Here is a 17,876-nt window from a genome sequence, read left to right on the forward strand (position 1 = left end):
CCTAGGGAGTGATATCCCTCGCAGTTTACCAAAAGCCATACCCACGGGATTGACGAATTTGCAGCCCTAGGGTCATCCTTTGTCGCATTTTTTGATTCCGTTTTGCGCTTTTGTTCATCACCAACAAGTAAGTATTCCATCCCTAAGCTTTCTAGCTTTTCATTGGGGTATTTTGATCTCCTTTTGGTGCTCTAAATTGTGGGAGTGTGCTCAAATATGTGATCACCCGGGCTTTTATTGAGAAGTACTGTACCCAGAGACAGGCTCAGGGTGATGCTCCACAGGCCGCAGGCGCGCCACCACCACCTCATCAGGCTGACCAGGCTGGGGCATTTGACATAGAGCAGTATTTACGGCATTTGGTTCGCCAGCAGGCGGCCAACCACCGAGCACATGTACGGACCCATGACTGTCTGTACCAGATGAGCCTTAGCATGCAGAGCCAGGGCTTCGCTTCTTTTTCATGCCCTACTCCAGACCAGTTCAGGGCAGAGGTAGCATGGCCCGGAGATTGGCCCGAGGCCCAAGCAGGAGAGGCACCCCCAGAAGCTCCCGGCGATGGAGAAGAAGCCCATGAGGATGAGGAGATGGCCGATTTGCTTGACTTCTTGGGAGGGAGTGGAGACACGTGACTGGGAGATCCCCAGATTCATGTTTTCTTTCATATTTCTTTTGTCATTTTTATTCTATGTTATTGTTTTGACTTGAGAGGCTAATGTTTGTTTTTGTTGTTTTGATTGTCATTTGTACAGCGCATACATTTTTGTTTAGATTGGTGCGTTAGTATTTATATATCATTACTATCGATGATGTTTGAAATTCTGGAACCGTGTAGAGTTCTTCGTTTAGGAACGTCGTCCAAAAGTATATATGTAAAATAAACAAAAAAAAAAAAAAATCATGATAAAAATAAAAATAGAAAAGAAAAGAAAATGAAATGGAAAAGAGAACAAAAGGGAAAGAAGAGGGCAAGTAAAGAAAAAGAGAGCAAATAAGAAAAAAGAAGAAGGCAAGTAAGGAAAAAGGTGGAAAAAGAGAAAATAAGTTGTCTAGCTAAAAAACGACATGCTTTTGAAAAGAGACGATTTCCAACTTTTCTTTGAAAAAATTCATTGATCATAACCAATTTTTGGAAAATGTGTCTACACCTGAAGGGTGAATGCTGTGAAATTTCCCCGGACGCCCGAAATGGACTCGGATGAATGCACAAATTGATAAAAGAACATATTTTGGAAACATTGGGTTGATTAAAATAGAGGAAATGAATCCTGAGCCCTAGCATCACATGACCATAAAAATTTGACACTTGAGTGTCCGCATAGGTGCATGCATGACCAGTTTTGCATAAAGTTTCCAAATCATCATTTTTGCATTTGTGTCATGGAAATAATGTGAGGCATCCCTTTTATCCTTGAGCCAAACCAAACCCCGACATGTATCATGTCTAGCCATTCTACAAACCTTGAGCCAAAATCCTGACTCACCATAATCCTTACCCTCGGAAGCAAAAAGGAAGAGAAGGAAAATTTCCAATCAAAGAGAAAGCAAAAAAAAGAAAAAGAAAGGAAATTCCCAAATCAAAGAGTGGGAGAAAGCAAAAGAAAAAGAAAGAAAATTCCCAACCAAAGAATGGGAGAAAGTAAAAAAGGAAGGAAAGAAAGTTCTTGATCAAAGAAACTAGAAGAAATGTGCAGAAAGGTCTTTTGACCAGACAATATCTGAACAATACAGAATTGTCACCAAATGAACGAAAAAAGAAGAAAAGGGAACCACGACCTAAAATAGTCTTCTCCCTTTGATTACCAACCAAAATCCCGTGCGCTAGCGACTTTTTTTTCTCGCCCCGCACTAAACAAAAACAGAAAAAAGAAAAAAGCCCGAAAAATCAAAAGCCAAAAACACACAAAAGCCGAAAGAAGAAACCACCAAAAGAACCCATTCCCAAGGGAAGCCCTATTGATCCATGATCACGCGTGTAATTTTTGATTTGATAGGAAATAATTTGCAAAGCCAAGTCATGACATATCTATGGTTCGGAATTAGGATGAAACACTTACCTGTGCGAGATTGATACACTTTGAGTGATTTTCTTCTATTTTTGTCGAACCCAGTGTTTCCTCTAAATGGTCATTTAGAAACAAAATGCTAACATCCAAAATCTCATTTATGGTTATGGGAGATTTCATCAGCAGACTCTCCTTCCCCGGTAGACGCATTGTTTTTTCACTCTAAAAAGCATATGCTGCTCTAAATTAGTTGGAATATTTGTCTCTTTGCTAAAGCATGTTTGCATTTTAGCGGAGAAAACACCGAGACTTTTTCAAGTCTCACAAGTTATCCAGAACTACGTAGGTCTGAGTTCCTCATTGGAGGATACGTAGGAGCAAGAGCCTCGCTTTTGTCGACCACGTCGCCTTTTGTTGCCATGACTCAAGAGCTGGTAGCCCGCGGAGACACCTTACGGTTATCCGCACCTCGTCATTCAGTGACCCCAAGTGTGATTCACGAGCAGAGACCAATATGGTCATCTGCGCCCTTTCCGGAGATGTCAGCATTTTCCGATGGAGACTTTTCAAGTCTCACAAGTTATCCAGAACTACGTAGGTCTGAGTTCCTCATTGGAGGATACGTAGGAGCAAGAGCTTTGCTTTTGTCGGCCGCCCCATAATCTTTGTCATACTGACCCTGAGGTCATGTGACGTGCACCCTTGTATCATCCAGAGGCGGCGGGCCCGATGATACGCGGAGATACCTTACGGTTATCCGCACCCTTTTGTCATCCAGAGGCGACGGGCCCGATGACAAGCAGAGACCAAGTTTGGTCATTCTGCACCCTTGTATCATCCAGAGGCGGCGGGCCCGATGATACGCGGAGATACCTTATGGTTATCCGCACCCTTTTGTCATCCAGAGGCGGCGGGCCCGATGACAAGCAGAGACCAAGTTTGGTCATTCTGCACCCTTGTATCATCCAGAGGCGGCGGGCCCGATGATACGCGGAGATACCTTACGGTTATCCGCACCCTTTTGTCATCCAGAGGCGGCGGGCCCGATGACAAGCAGAGACCAAGTTTGTCATTCTGCACCCTTGTATCATCCAGAGGCGGCGGGCCCGATGATACGCGGAGATACCTTACGGTTATCCGCAACCTTTTGTCATCCAGAGGCGGCGGGCCCGATGACAAACAGAGACCAAGTTTGGTCATTCTGCACCCTTGTATCATCCAGAGGCGGCGGGCCCGATGATACGCGGAGATACCTTACGGTTATCCGCACCTTTTTGTCATCCAGAGGCGGCGGGCTCGATGACAAGCAGAGACCAAGTTTGGTCATTCTACACCCTTGTATCATCCAGAGGCGGCGGGCCCGATGATACGCGGAAATACCCGAGTGGTTATCCGTATAAACATTCTTTTGCTATCTGTAAGACAAAACGCTTGATAGCATGCAGAGACTGACATAGTCTTCTGCACCTTTTGTTCCTCCGGGAACAACAAGTCATTTACATGCGGAAATTTCATGGTCGCCCGCGACTCTCGTCAACCGAGAGGAGCCAAATTAGTGTCATACACTAATTTTCGGGGACCTTTGCTTGATGACATGCGACCATTCTTTGGTCCTTGTGAGGTGCTGGGCACCCATCATTAGGCAATTTGTGAAATTCTAGGAGCGACAAGTCATGGTCTCCCGCGACTCTCGTCAACCGAGAGGAGCGAAATTAGTGTCATACACTGATTTTCGGGGACCTTTGCTTGATGACATGCGACCATTCTTTGGTCCTTGTGAGGTGCTTGGCACCCATCATTAGGCAATTTGTGAAATTTTGGGAACAACAAGTCATTTGCATGTGGAGATTTTATGGTCACCTGCGACTCTCGTCAAATCGAGAGGAACGAAATTAGTGTCTTATCTTTACTTTCCTTTTATCTCCAATAAAAGACAAGTAAAGAGGTGCAACTGTCATACCCTAATTTCGTCCGGGGACCTTTGCTCGATGACGTGCGACCATTCTTTGGTCCTCGTGAGGTGCTTGGCACCCATCATTAGGCAATTTGTGAAATTCCAGGACATGCCGAAAAACCAAAAAAATATTGATGCACAATCCGTAAGTTTCCGTGACACACCGGAAATCAAATGGAAGCATCGTTGCATAATTAAGTGAGGTTCCGTAACATTCCGTAAATCGAAAAGGGGATGATTATGTAATCCGCAAGGTTCCGTAACATTACGGAAAGAAAACAAGTATCGTTACGAAATTCGTAAGTTTCCGTAACTTTACGAAAAAAGAATTACCAAAAAACAGCAGACGGGGTGTACTTAGTAAAAATGGGGGTGCAAATAGCACCCAGGCCCACTTGGGCCCTCTGGAATATTCCTCCAGAAGGCGGTTGCTTCTGGAGGAAGCAACCCTGCTCGCCTGGGCGAGCTGGGTGGCAAGCTCCTCCCCTATTTTGCTATAAATAGGGGGAGGAGTGAAGAAGAAAAGGGTTCAGCCCCTTTGGCACTTCTCTCTCTTTCGAATTTGCTTGGAAAAATTGTTTCCGTGAAGAAAATCTAAGCCGAGGTGCTTCCGAAACGTTTCCGTAACGTTTTCCGTGAGGAATTTCGCAAAGATTTCAACCGTTCTTCGACGTTCTTCATTCGTTCTTCATCGTTCTTCGATCTTCAACGGGTAAGTACCTCGAACCAAGCTTTTCGATTCATTCTATGTGCCCGTAGTGGTCCACATTGTGTTTCGTGCATTTTTATTCTCGTTTTGTTTACTTTTTATACCCCCTCTTGACGTGCTTAAGCCATTTTACTTAAGTCATTTCTCGCTTAACTTAAAAATAAAATAAATTTCCACCGAACGTTTGAATTGTATTATCCATTAACTTCGGTTAAAATAAATTCCGACCGTTCGGTCGTGCCGTAACCACGTTGGAAATCAAAAAGAGGTAAAAAAATAATATAATAATCAAAAAGACATCTTTTAGTAAAATAAAGCGGAAAATCAATCGGACGTTTTCTCTTTGGGATTTCTCATTCTTAATCGAATTGATTAATAACTAAAGTGAAACTAAAAGCTAAAATCAATTCGCCTAGTCAAGCTCGTCCATAAAAATAGGCTTTTGAAGTTTGTCATTTCTTTTTTTTTTTCACTAAGTAAAATGGATCACTTTTAAGGTCCAACGCCTTAAAATGATCACCTCTTAAAGTAAAAAAGAATCACTTGATAAAAAAGAACTACGTAGGTCTGATTTTCTCATCCCAAATTGAGGAATACGTAGGAGCAAAGGGAAACACCCTTGTCGACCACAAAAAGAGAAAATATAAAACGGGTATGAAGGATATAGAGACATAAAAAGGGAACATAAAAAAATCAAAGTCATGTTTGCACATTCGATTAAAGGCTGCCGTCCCTTGGGGCGGACGTGTGGGGTGCTAATACCTTCCCCGCGCGTAAATACAACTCCCGAACCTTTCACTAAAAAGTTCGTAGATCGCGTCTTTTCCGGTTTTTCCGACGTTTTCCTCAAATAAACGTTGGTGGCGACTCCGCGCGTATTCCTTTCGTGGAACACGCATCCCGCGAGTCACGCGTCGCCCTCCCGCCGAAGGGTAGGTTGCGACAGTATGCCTATGTTGTTGTGGATGATTTCTCTAGATTTACCTGGGTCAACTTTATCAGAGAGAAATCAGACACCTTTGAAGTATTCAAGGAGTTGAGTCTAAGACTTCAAAGAGAAAAAGACTGTGTCATCAAGAGAATCAGGAGTGACCATGGCAGAGAGTTTGAAAACAGCAAGTTTACTGAATTCTGCACATCTGAAGGCATCACTCATGAGTTCTCTGCAGCCATTACACCACAACAAAATGGCGTAGTTGAAAGGAAAAACAGGACTTTGCAAGAAGCTGCTAGGGTCATGCTTCATGCCAAAGAACTTCCCTATAATCTCTGGGCTGAAGCCATGAACACAACATGCTACATCCACAACAGAGTCACACTTAGAAGAGGGACTCCAACCACACTGTATGAAATCTGGAAAGGGAGGAAGCCAACTGTCAAGCACTTCCACATCTTTGGAAGTCCATGTTACATTTTGGCAGATAGAGAGCAAAGGAGAAAGATGGATCCCAAGAGTGATGCAGGGATATTCTTGGGATACTCTACAAACAGCAGAGCATATAGAGTATTCAATTCCAGAACCAGGACTGTGATGGAATCCATCAATGTGGTTGTTGATGATCTAACTCCAGCAAGAAAGAAGGATGTCGAAGAAGATGTCAGAACATCGGGAGACAATGTAGCAGATACAGCTAAAAGTGCAGAAAATGCAGAAAACTCTGATTCTGCTACAGATGAACCAAACATCAACCAACCTGACAAGAGACCCTCCATTAGAATCCAGAAGATGCACCCCAAGGAGCTGATTATAGGAGATCCGAACAGAGGAGTCACGACAAGATCAAGGGAGATTGAGATTGTCTCCAACTCATGTTTTGTCTACAAAATTGAGCCCAAGAATGTGAAAGAGGCACTGACTGATGAGTTCTGGATCAATGCTATGCAAGAAGAATTGGAGCAATTCAAAAGGAATGAAGTTTGGGAGCTAGTTCCTAGACCCGAGGGAACTAATGTGATTGGCACCAAGTGGATCTTCAAGAACAAAACCAATGAAGAAGGTGTTATAACCAGAAACAAGGCCAGACTTGTTGCTCAAGGCTACACTCAGATTGAAGGTGTAGACTTTGATGAAACTTTCGCCCCAGTTGCTAGACTTGAGTCCATCAGATTGTTGCTTGGTGTAGCTTGCATCCTCAAATTCAAGCTGTACCAAATGGATGTGAAGAGCGCGTTTCTGAATGGATACCTGAATGAAGAAGCCTATGTGGAGCAGCCAAAGGGATTTGTAGATCCAACTCATCCAGATCATGTATACAGGCTCAAGAAGGCTCTCTATGGATTGAAGCAAGCTCCAAGAGCTTGGTATGAAAGGCTAACAGAGTTCCTTACTCAGCAAGGGTATAGGAAGGGAGGAATTGACAAGACCCTCTTTGTCAAACAAGATGCTGAAAACTTGATGATAGCACAGATATATGTTGATGACATTGTGTTTGGAGGGATGTCGAATGAGATGCTTCGACATTTTGTCCAACAGTTGCAATCTGAATTTAAGATGAGTCTTGTTGGAGAGCTGACCTATTTTCTGGGACTCCAAGTGAAGCAGATGGAAGACTCCATATTCCTCTCACAAAGCAAGTATGCAAAGAACATTGTCAAGAAGTTTGGGATGGAAAATGCCAGCCATAAAAGAACACCTGCACCTACTCACTTGAAGCTGTCAAAGGATGAAGCTGGCACCAGTGTTGATCAAAGTCTGTACAGAAGCATGATTGGGAGCTTACTATATTTAACAGCTAGCAGACCTGACATCACCTATGCAGTAGGTGTTTGTGCAAGATATCAAGCCAATCCTAAGATAAGTCACTTGAATCAAGTAAAGAGAATTCTGAAATATGTAAATGGCACCAGTGACTATGGGATTATGTACTGTCATTGTTCAGATTCAATGCTGGTTGGGTATTGTGATGCTGATTGGGCTGGAAGTGCAGATGACAGAAAAAGCACTTCTGGTGGATGTTTCTATTTGGGAACCAATCTTATTTCATGGTTCAGCAAGAAGCAGAATTGTGTGTCCCTATCTACTGTAGAAGCAGAGTATATTGCAGCAGGAAGCAGCTGTTCACAACTAGTTTGGATGAAGCAGATGCTCAAGGAGTACAATGTCGAACAAGATGTCATGACATTGTACTGTGACAACTTGAGTGCTATTAATATTTCTAAAAATCCTGTTCAACACAGCAGAACCAAGCACATTGACATTAGACATCACTATATTAGAGAGCTTGTTGATGATAAAGTTATCACACTGGAGCATGTTGACACTGAGGAACAAATAGCAGATATTTTCACAAAGGCATTGGATGCAAATCAGTTTGAAAAACTGAGGGGCAAGCTGGGCATTTGTCTGCTAGAAGATTTATAGCAATTACTGTTATCTGAACGTGCTCAAACGTTAATAGCGCGTTCTTTACTGGGCCAAAACAAATTCGACCGTTGCTTCACACGTCCCTCTACATTCCTCATTCAAACTCATATTTTAGTGGAAATCTCGTTTTCAGCATTCCCTAACAGCTCTCAGAGAATTACGAAACCATTCCAAAGGCTCTGCGTCTCCATGGCTACCTCACCAAAAGAAACTTCAGCTCCTGGTTCACCCTCTGTACCATCATCTCCATCATCCACCAAAGCACCATCAAACCTGGAACAACCTGAATTCCATATCCAACCCATACAAATGATTCCTGGTCAAGCCCCTGTTCCTGAGAAACTGGTCCCCAAAAGACAACAGGGAGTGAAGATTTCTGAAAACCCTAGCCTTGCAACAAGTCCTAGGGAAGTAGACCCGGAGATGGATAAGAAGATCCGCAGTATTGTGAGTAGCATTTTGAAAAATGCTTCTGTCCCTGATGCTGATGAAGATGTTCCAACATCTTCCACCCCAGATGTTTTTGTCCCTGATGCTGAGAAAGATGTTCCAACATCTTCCACCCCAAATGCTGAAGTCCTCTCTTCACCCAGCAAAGAGGAATCAACAGAGGAAGAGGATCAAGTCACAGAGGAGACCCCTGCACCAAGGGCACCAGAACCTGCTCCAGGTGACCTCATTGACCTAGAAGAAGTAGAATCTGATGAGGAACCCATTGCCAACAAGTTGGCACCGGGAATTGCAGAAAGATTACAAAGCCGAAAGGGAAAAACCCCCATTACAAGGTCTGGACGAATCAAAACTATGGCACAGAAGAAGAGCACTCCAATCACTCCTACCACATCCAGATGGAGCAAAGTTGCAATCCCTTCCAAGAAGAGGAAAGAAATTTCCTCATCTGATTCTGATGATGATGTCGAACTAGATGTTCCCGACATCAAGAGGGCCAAGACATCAGGGAAAAAGGTGCCTGGAAATGTCCCTGATGCACCATTGGACAACATCTCATTCCACTCCATTGGCAATGTTGAAAGGTGGAAATTTGTATATCAACGCAGACTTGCCTTAGAAAGAGAACTGGGAAGAGCTGCCTTGGATTGCAAGGAGATCATGGACCTCATCAAGGCTGCTGGACTGCTGAAAACTGTCACCAAGTTGGGAGATTGCTATGAAAGTCTAGTCAGGGAATTCATTGTCAACATTCCCTCTGACATAACAAACAGAAAGAGTGATGAGTATCAGAAAGTGTTTGTCAGAGGAAAATGTGTTAGATTCTCCCCTGCTGTAATCAACAAATACCTGGGCAGACCAACTGAAGGAGTGGTGGATATTGCTGTGTCTGAGCATCGAATTGCCAAGGAAATCACTGCCAAACAAGTCCAGCATTGGCCAAAGAAAGGGAAGCTTTCTGCAGGGAAGCTAAGTGTGAAGTATGCAATCCTGCACAGGATTGGCGCTGCAAACTGGGTACCCACCAATCATACTTCCACTGTTGCCACAGGTTTGGGTAAATTTCTGTATGCTGTTGGAACCAAGTCCAAATTTAATTTTGGAAACTATATTTTTGATCAAACTGTTAAGCATTCAGAATCCTTTGCTGTCAAATTACCCATTGCCTTCCCAACTGTATTATGTGGCATTATGTTGAGTCAACATCCCAATATTTTAAACTACACTGACTCTGTGATGAAGAGAGAATCTCCTCTATCCCTGCATTACAAACTGTTTGAGGGGACACATGTCCCAGACATTGTCTCGACATCAGGGAAAGCTGCTGCTTCAGGTGCTGTGTCCAAGGATGCTTTGATTGCTGAACTCAAGGACACATGCAAGGTGCTGGAAGCAACCATCAAAGCCACCACAGAGAAGAAAATGGAGCTGGAACGCCTGATCAAAAGACTCTCAGACAGTGGCATTGATGATGGTGAAGCAGCTGAGGATGAAGAAGAAGCAGCTGAGGAAGAAGAAGAAGCAGCTGAGGAAGAGGAAGATGCAGCAGAGGATACTGAATCAGATGATGATGATTCTGAAGCCACCCCATGACCATCAGACCTTTATTTTGCTTTTTACTCGTACTAGCTATAGGGGCATGTCCCTTTGAACAATGGATTACTATTGGTCTGTAATATTTGCACCTTAAGTTCATGCATTCTACTTTTGTCAAATTCTGTCTAAAAAGGGGGAGTAATGGTATTAATGGTATTATGCATGATTTTGAGAAGTAGGATACTATGTATGCAATAGTAGTATTATGCATGATTTATGATTTTGAGAAGTAGGATACGATGTATGCATGATTCATGATTTTGAGGGGGAGTTGTATGTATATGATTTTGAGGGTGAGACTGCTGCTGCTGATGATGACTGATGTAAGCTACTAGTAGCTGATAGAAGATGCTGCAGTAAGAGCATGGAGACAGGGGGAGCAGAAAGCTGATGTCACATGAGATGTCTTGACATCCTGGAAAAGACTAGTAGCTGATAGAAGATGCTGCAGTGAACTGCTTCACAGCAGTAGGAGCATGGAGACAGGGGGAGCAGAAAGCTGATGTCACGTGAGATGTCTTGACATCCTGGAAACGACTTGCAACTTGCAGAATTTTGCTGTTACCACTACAGATACCGATGTGCTTGATTACTCTGATAATGAAAGTTGCTGATCCCACTTGCATAACTGCTCGTACCTGCTCAGGAAGTGTCTAAGTATGTTTTAGACAAAATTTGCCAAAGGGGGAGATTGTTAGTGCTTAGCTTTACTGAGCTTTAAAAGATTGGCTAAAATATTGTTGAAACATAAGCACTTAGACAATGAAGGAAAGCTGGAGTTGCTGCACATGATGTCAAGGAATAAGATCGGGCTGCACAATGCACAAGGCAAGATAAAATGTCAAATGAAGAATTGAAGCTGCAGGATCCACGATGTCGGATACAATGTCCAGGACATCCTGCCCGAAAATACTGGAGTTGCTGCACAATGCACAAGGCAAGATAAAAGTCAAATGAAGAATTGAAGCTGCAGGATCCATGATGTCGGATACGATGTCCAGGACATCTTGCCCGAAAATACTGGACACATAAATCTGTTATATCTTTAACAGATTATTGTGCAGTTAGCAACAGATTAGACGATCTATCTTTAGGAACGAATTAAAAGATAATTAAAGTTCGAATTACAAACTAGAAGAGTTCGTTCAGGGATTAAAGATTAAAGATAAAAAACTAAAAGATCAAACTGTATCTTTTAGATCTTTAAGTGCAGATTTTTCAGGAGAATGATAGATCTCATCCAGCACAAGTTGTTGCAGCCCAGATACGCACACTGCTATATAAACATGAAGGCTGCACGAGTTTTCTACCAAGTCCGGGATTGAAGAGTTATTTTGTGAGTTTTGGGACTTGAGTGTTTTGTGAGCCACCTTGATGCTACCCTAACATCAAGTGTTGGACCTGAGTGTGTAGAGTTGATCTCTTTTGTTCAGAGAGCTATCTCTGGTGTGTCTTTGATTTATTTGTAAACACGGGAGAGTGATTGAGAGGGAGTGAGAGGGGTTCTCATATCTAAGAGTGGCTCTTAGGTAGAGGTTGCACGGGTAGTGGTTAGGTGAGAAGGTTGTAAACAGTGGCTGTTAGATCTTCGAACTAACACTATTTTAGTGGATTTCCTCCCTGGCTTGGTAGCCCCCAGATGTAGGTGACGTTGTACCGAACTGGGTTAACAATTCTCTTGTGTTATTTACTTGTTTAATCTGTTCATACTCTCAAATATAATCTGCATGTTCTGAAGCGTGATGTCGTGACATCCGGTACGACATCTGGCATTGGTATCAGAATTTCACATCCTCCATCCAAAGAGTATGGAATTATGCTTCATGATTGACTAGTAAGGACCTTCTAGTGCAACCCTCCATCATCGCCTTTAATTTCGGAGCCCCATGAATTTCTTTTTCGTTCATGCTTCCTCAACCCAAAGTGTTTGGAGCCATGCTTCATGATTGACTAGTGAGGACCCTCTAGTGCAATCCTCCATCCTCTCCTTTTTTTCGGAGCCCCATGAATTGCGTTTTCGTTCATGCGTCCTCCACCCAATGATTTTGGAGCTATGCTTCATGATTGACTAGTGAGGACCCTCTAGTGCAACCCTCCATCCTCGGCTTTTTTTCGGAGCCCCATGAATTGCGTTTTCATTCACGCATCCTCCACCCAAAGAGATTGGAGCCATGCTTCATGATTGACTAGTGAGGACCCTCTAGTGCAATCCTCCATCCTCGCCTTTTTTTCGGAGCCCCATGAATTGCGTTGTCGTTCATGCGGCCTCCACCCAATGAGTTTGGATCTATGCTTCATGATTAACTAGTGAGGACCCTCTAGTGCAATCCTCCATCCTCGCCTTTTTTTCAGAGTCCCATGAATTGCGTTTTCGTTCATGCGTCATCCGTCACTGTCCGAAGATAGTAGACTTAAAGCTTGACTAGTAAGGACCTTCTAGTGCAACCCTCCATCATCGCCTTTAATTTCGGAGCCCCCATGAATTTCTTTTTCGTTCATGCTTCCTCAACCCAAAGTGTTTGGAGCCATGCTTCATGATTGACTAGTGAGGACCCTCTGGTGCAATCCTCCATCCTCTCCTTTTTTTCGGAGCCCCATGAATTGCGTTTTCGTTCATGCGTCCTCCACCCAATGATTTTGGAGCTATGCTTCATGATTGACTAGTGAGGACCCTCTAGTGCAACCCTCCATCCTCGGCTTTTTTTCGGAGCCCCATGAATTGCGTTTTCATTCACGCATCCTCCACCCAAAGAGATTGGAGCCATGCTTCATGATTGACTAGTGAGGACCCTCTAGTGCAATCCTCCATCCTCGCCTTTTTTTCGGAGCCCCATGAATTGCGTTGTCGTTCATGCGGCCTCCACCCAATGAGTTTGGATCTATGCTTCATGATTAACTAGTGAGGACCCTCTAGTTGCAATCCTCCATCCTCGGCCTTTTTTCGGAGGCCCCATGAATGCGTTTTCGTTCATGCATCCTCCATCCAAAGAGTATGGAATTATGCTTCATGATTGACTAGTAAGGACCTTCTAGTGCAATCCCTCCATCCTCTCCTCTTTTTCTGAGCCCCATGAATTGAGTTTTTGTTCATGCGTCCTCCACCCCAATGAAGTTTGGAGATATGCTTCATGATTGACTAGTGAGGAGCCCTTTTAGTGCAACCCTCCATCCTCGCCTTTAATTTCGGAGCCCCATGAATTTCTTTTTCGTTCATGCATCCTCGACCCAAAGAGATTGGAGCTATGCTTCATCATTGACTAGTGAGGACCTTCTAGTGCAATCCTCCATCCTCGAATTTTTTTCGGAGCCCCATGAATTGCATTTTCGTTCAAGCATCCTCCATCCAAAGTGTTTGGAGCTATGCTTCATGATTGACTAATAAGGACCCTCTAGTACAACCCTCCATCCTCGCCTTTAATTTCGGAGCCCCATGAATTTCTTTTTCGTTCATGAATCCTCGACCCAAATAGATTGGAGTTATGCTTCATCATTGACTAGTGAGGAACTTCTAGTGCAATCCTCCATCCTCGCCTTTTTTTCAGAGCCCCATGAATTGCGTTTTCGTTCATTCGTCCTCCACCCAATGAGTTTGGAACTATGCTTCATGATTGACTAGTGAGGACCCCTTTAGTGCAACCCTCCATCCTCGCCTTTAATTTCGGATCCCCATGAATTTCTTTTTCGTTCATGCATCCTCGACCCAAAGAGATTGGAGCTATGCTTCATCATTGACTAGTGAGGACCCTCTAGTGAAATCCTCCATAATCGCCTTTTTTTCGGAGCCCCATGAATTGCGTTGTCGTTCATGCGGCCTCCACCCCAATGAGTTTGGATCTATGCTTCATGATTAACTAGTGAGGACCCTCTAGTGCAATCCTCCATCCTCGCCTTTTTTTCAGAGTCCCATGAATTGCGTTTTCGTTCATGCGTCCTCCACCCAATGATTATGGAGCTATGCTTCATGATTGACTAGTGAGGACCCTCTAGTGCAATCCTCCATCCTCGCCTTTTTTTCGGAGCCCCATGAATTGCGTTTTCGTTCATGCGTCCTCCACCCAATGAGTTTGGAACTATGCTTCATGATTGACTAGTGAGGACCCCTTTAGTGCAACCCTCCATCCTCGCCTTTAATTTCGGAGCCCCATGAATTTCTTTTTCGTTCATGCATCCTCGACCCAAAGAGATTGGAGCTATGCTTCATCATTGACTAGTGAGGACCCTCTAGTGAAATCCTCCATAATCGCCTTTTTTTCGGAGCCCCATGAATTGCATTTTCGTTCATGCATCCTCCATCCAAAGTGTTTGGAATTATGCTTCATGATTGACTAGTGAGGACCCTCTAGTGCAATCCTCCATCCTCGCCTTTAATTTCGGAGCCCCATGAATTTCTTTTTCGTTCATGCATCCTCCATCCAAAGAGTTTGGAATTATGCTTCTTGATTGACTAGTGAGGACCCTCTAGTGCAATCCTCCATTCTCGCCTTTTTTTCAGAGCCCCATGAATTGCATTCTCGTTCATGCATTCTCCACCCAAAGAGTTTGGAGCCATGCTTCATGATTGACTAGTGAGGACCCTCTAGTGCAATCCTCCATCCTCTCCTTTTTTTTGGAGCCCCATGAATTGCGTTTTCGTTCATGCGTCCTCCACCCAAAGAGTTTGGAGCTATGATTCATGATTGACTAGTGAGGACCCTCTAGTGCAATCCTCTATTCTCTCATTTTTTTTTTCGGAGCCCCTTGAATTTCTTTTTCGTTCACGCATCCTCCACCCAAAGAGTTTGGAATTATGCTTCATGATTGACTAGTGAGGACCCTCTAGTGGAATCCTCCATTCTCGCCTATTTTTCAGAGCCCCATGAATTGCTTTCTCGTTCATGCATTCTCCACCCAATGAGTTTGGAGCTATGCTTCATGATTGACTAGTGAGGACCCTCTAGTGCAATCCTCCATCCTCTCCTTTTTTTTGGAGCCCCATGAATTGCGTTTTCGTTCATGCATCCTCCATCCAAAGAGTATGGAATTATGCTTCATGATTGACTAGTAAGGAACTTTTAGTGCAACCCTCCATCATCGCCTTTAATTTCGGAGCCCCATGAATTTCTTTTTCGTTCATGCTTCCTCAACCCAAAGTGTTTGGAGCCATGCTTCATGATTGACTAGTGAGGACCCTCTGGTGCAATCCTCCATCCTCTCCTTTTTTTCGGAGCCCCATGAATTGCGTTTTCGTTCATGCGTCCTCCACCCAATGATTTTGGAGCTATGCTTCATGATTGACTAGTGAGGACCCTCTAGTGCAACCCTCCATCCTCGGCTTTTTTTCGGAGCCCCATGAATTGCGTTTTCATTCACGCATCCTCCACCCAAAGAGATTGGAGCCATGCTTCATGATTGACTAGTGAGGACCCTCTAGTGCAATCCTCCATCCTCGCCTTTTTTTCGGAGCCCCATGAATTGCGTTTTCGTTCATGCGTCCTCCACACAATGAGTTTGGATCTATGCTTCATGATTAACTAGTGAGGACCCTCTAGTTCAATCCTCCATCCTCGCCTTTTTTTCGGAGCCCCATGAATTGCGTTTTCGTTCATGCATCCTCCATCCAAAGAGTATGGAATTATGCTTCATGATTGACTAGTAAGGACCTTCTAGTGCAACCCTCCATCATCGCCTTTAATTTCGGAGCCCCATGAATTTCTTTTTCGTTCATGAATCCTCGACCCAAAGAGATTGGAGTTATGCTTCATCATTGACTAGTGAGGACCCTCTAGTGCAATCCTCCATCCTCGCCTTTTTTTCAGAGCCCCATGAATTGCGTTTTCGTTCATGCGTCCTCCACCCAATGAGTTTGGAGCTATGCTTCATGATTGACTAGTGAGGACCCCTTTAGTGCAACCCTCCATCCTCGCCTTTAATTTCGGAGCCCCATGAATTTCTTTTTCGTTCATGCATCCTCGACCCAAAGAGATTGGAGCTATGCTTCATCATTGACTAGTGAGGACCTTCTAGTGCAATCCTCCATCCTCGAATTTTTTTCGGAGCCCCATGAATTGCATTTTCGTTCAAGCATCCTCCATCCAAAGTGTTTGGAGCTATGCTTCATGATTGACTAATAAGGACCCTCTAGTACAACCCTCCATCCTCGCCTTTAATTTCGGAGCCCCATGAATTTCTTTTTCGTTCATGAATCCTCGACCCAAATAGATTGGAGTTATGCTTCATCATTGACTAGTGAGGAACTTCTAGTGCAATCCTCCATCCTCGCCTTTTTTTCAGAGCCCCATGAATTGCGTTTTCGTTCATTCGTCCTCCACCCAATGAGTTTGGAACTATGCTTCATGATTGACTAGTGAGGACCCCTTTAGTGCAACCCTCCATCCTCGCCTTTAATTTCGGATCCCCATGAATTTCTTTTTCGTTCATGCATCCTCGACCCAAAGAGATTGGAGCTATGCTTCATCATTGACTAGTGAGGACCCTCTAGTGAAATCCTCCATAATCGCCTTTTTTTCGGAGCCCCATGAATTGCATTTTCGTTCATGCATCCTCCATCCAAAGTGTTTGGAATTATGCTTCATGATTGACTAGTGAGGACCCTCTAGTGCAATCCTCCATCCTCGCCTTTAATTTCGGAGCCCCATGAATATCTTTTTCGTTCATGCATCCTCCATCCAAAGAGTTTGGAATTATGCTTCTTGATTGACTAGTGAGGACCCTCTAGTGCAATCCTCCATTCTCGCCTTTTTTTCAGAGCCCCATGAATTGCGTTCTCGTTCATGCATTCTCCACCCAAAGAGTTTGGAGCCATGCTTCATGATTGACTAGTGAGGACCCTCTGCAATCCTCCATCGTCGCCTTTTTTTCGGAGCCCCATGAATTGCGTTTTCGTTCATGCGTCCTCCACCCAATGAGTTTGGAACTATGCTTCATGATTGACTAGTGAAGACCCCTTTAGTGCAACCCTCCATCCTCGCCTTTAATTTCAGAACCCCATGAATTTCTTTTTCGTTCATGCATCCTCGACCAAAGAGATTGGGAGCTATGCTTTATCATTGACTAGTGAGGACCCTCTACTGAAATCCTCCATACTCGCCTTTTTTTCGGAGCCCCATGAATTGCATTTTCGTTCATGCATACTCCATCCAAAGTGTTTGGAATTATGCTTCATGATTGACTAGTGAGGACCCTCTAGTGCAATCCTCCATCCTCGCCTTTAATTTCGGAGCCCCATGAATTTCTTTTTCGTTCATGCTTCCTCAACCCAAAGTGTTTGGAGCCATGCTTCATGATTGACTAGTGAGGACCCTCTAGTGCAATCCTCCATCCTCTCCTTTTTTTCGGAGCCCCATGAATTGCGTTTTCGTTCATGCGTCCTCCACCCAATGATTTTGGAGCTATGCTTCATGATTGACTAGTGAGGACCCTCTAGTGCAACCCTCCATCCTCGGCTTTTTTTCGGAGCCCCATGAATTGTGTTTTCGTTCATGCGTCCTCCACCCAATGAGTTTGGATCTATGCTTCATGATTAACTAGTGAGGACCCTCTACTGAAATCCTCCATACTCGCCTCTTTTTCGGAGCCCCATGAATTGCATTTTCATTCATGCATCCTCCATCCAAAGTGTTTGGAATTATGCTTCATGATTGACTAGTGAGGACCCTCTAGTGCAATCCTCCATCCTCGCCTTTTATTTTCGGAGCCCCATGAATTGCTTTTTCGTTCATGCGTCCTCCACCCAAAGAGTTTGGAGCTATGATTCATGATTGACTAGTGGAGGACCCTCTAGTGCAATCCTCCATTCTC

This window comes from Glycine max, chromosome 7, assembly GCF_000004515.6.
Source record: "Glycine max cultivar Williams 82 chromosome 7, Glycine_max_v4.0, whole genome shotgun sequence".
NCBI classification, from domain to species: domain Eukaryota; kingdom Viridiplantae; phylum Streptophyta; class Magnoliopsida; order Fabales; family Fabaceae; genus Glycine; species Glycine max.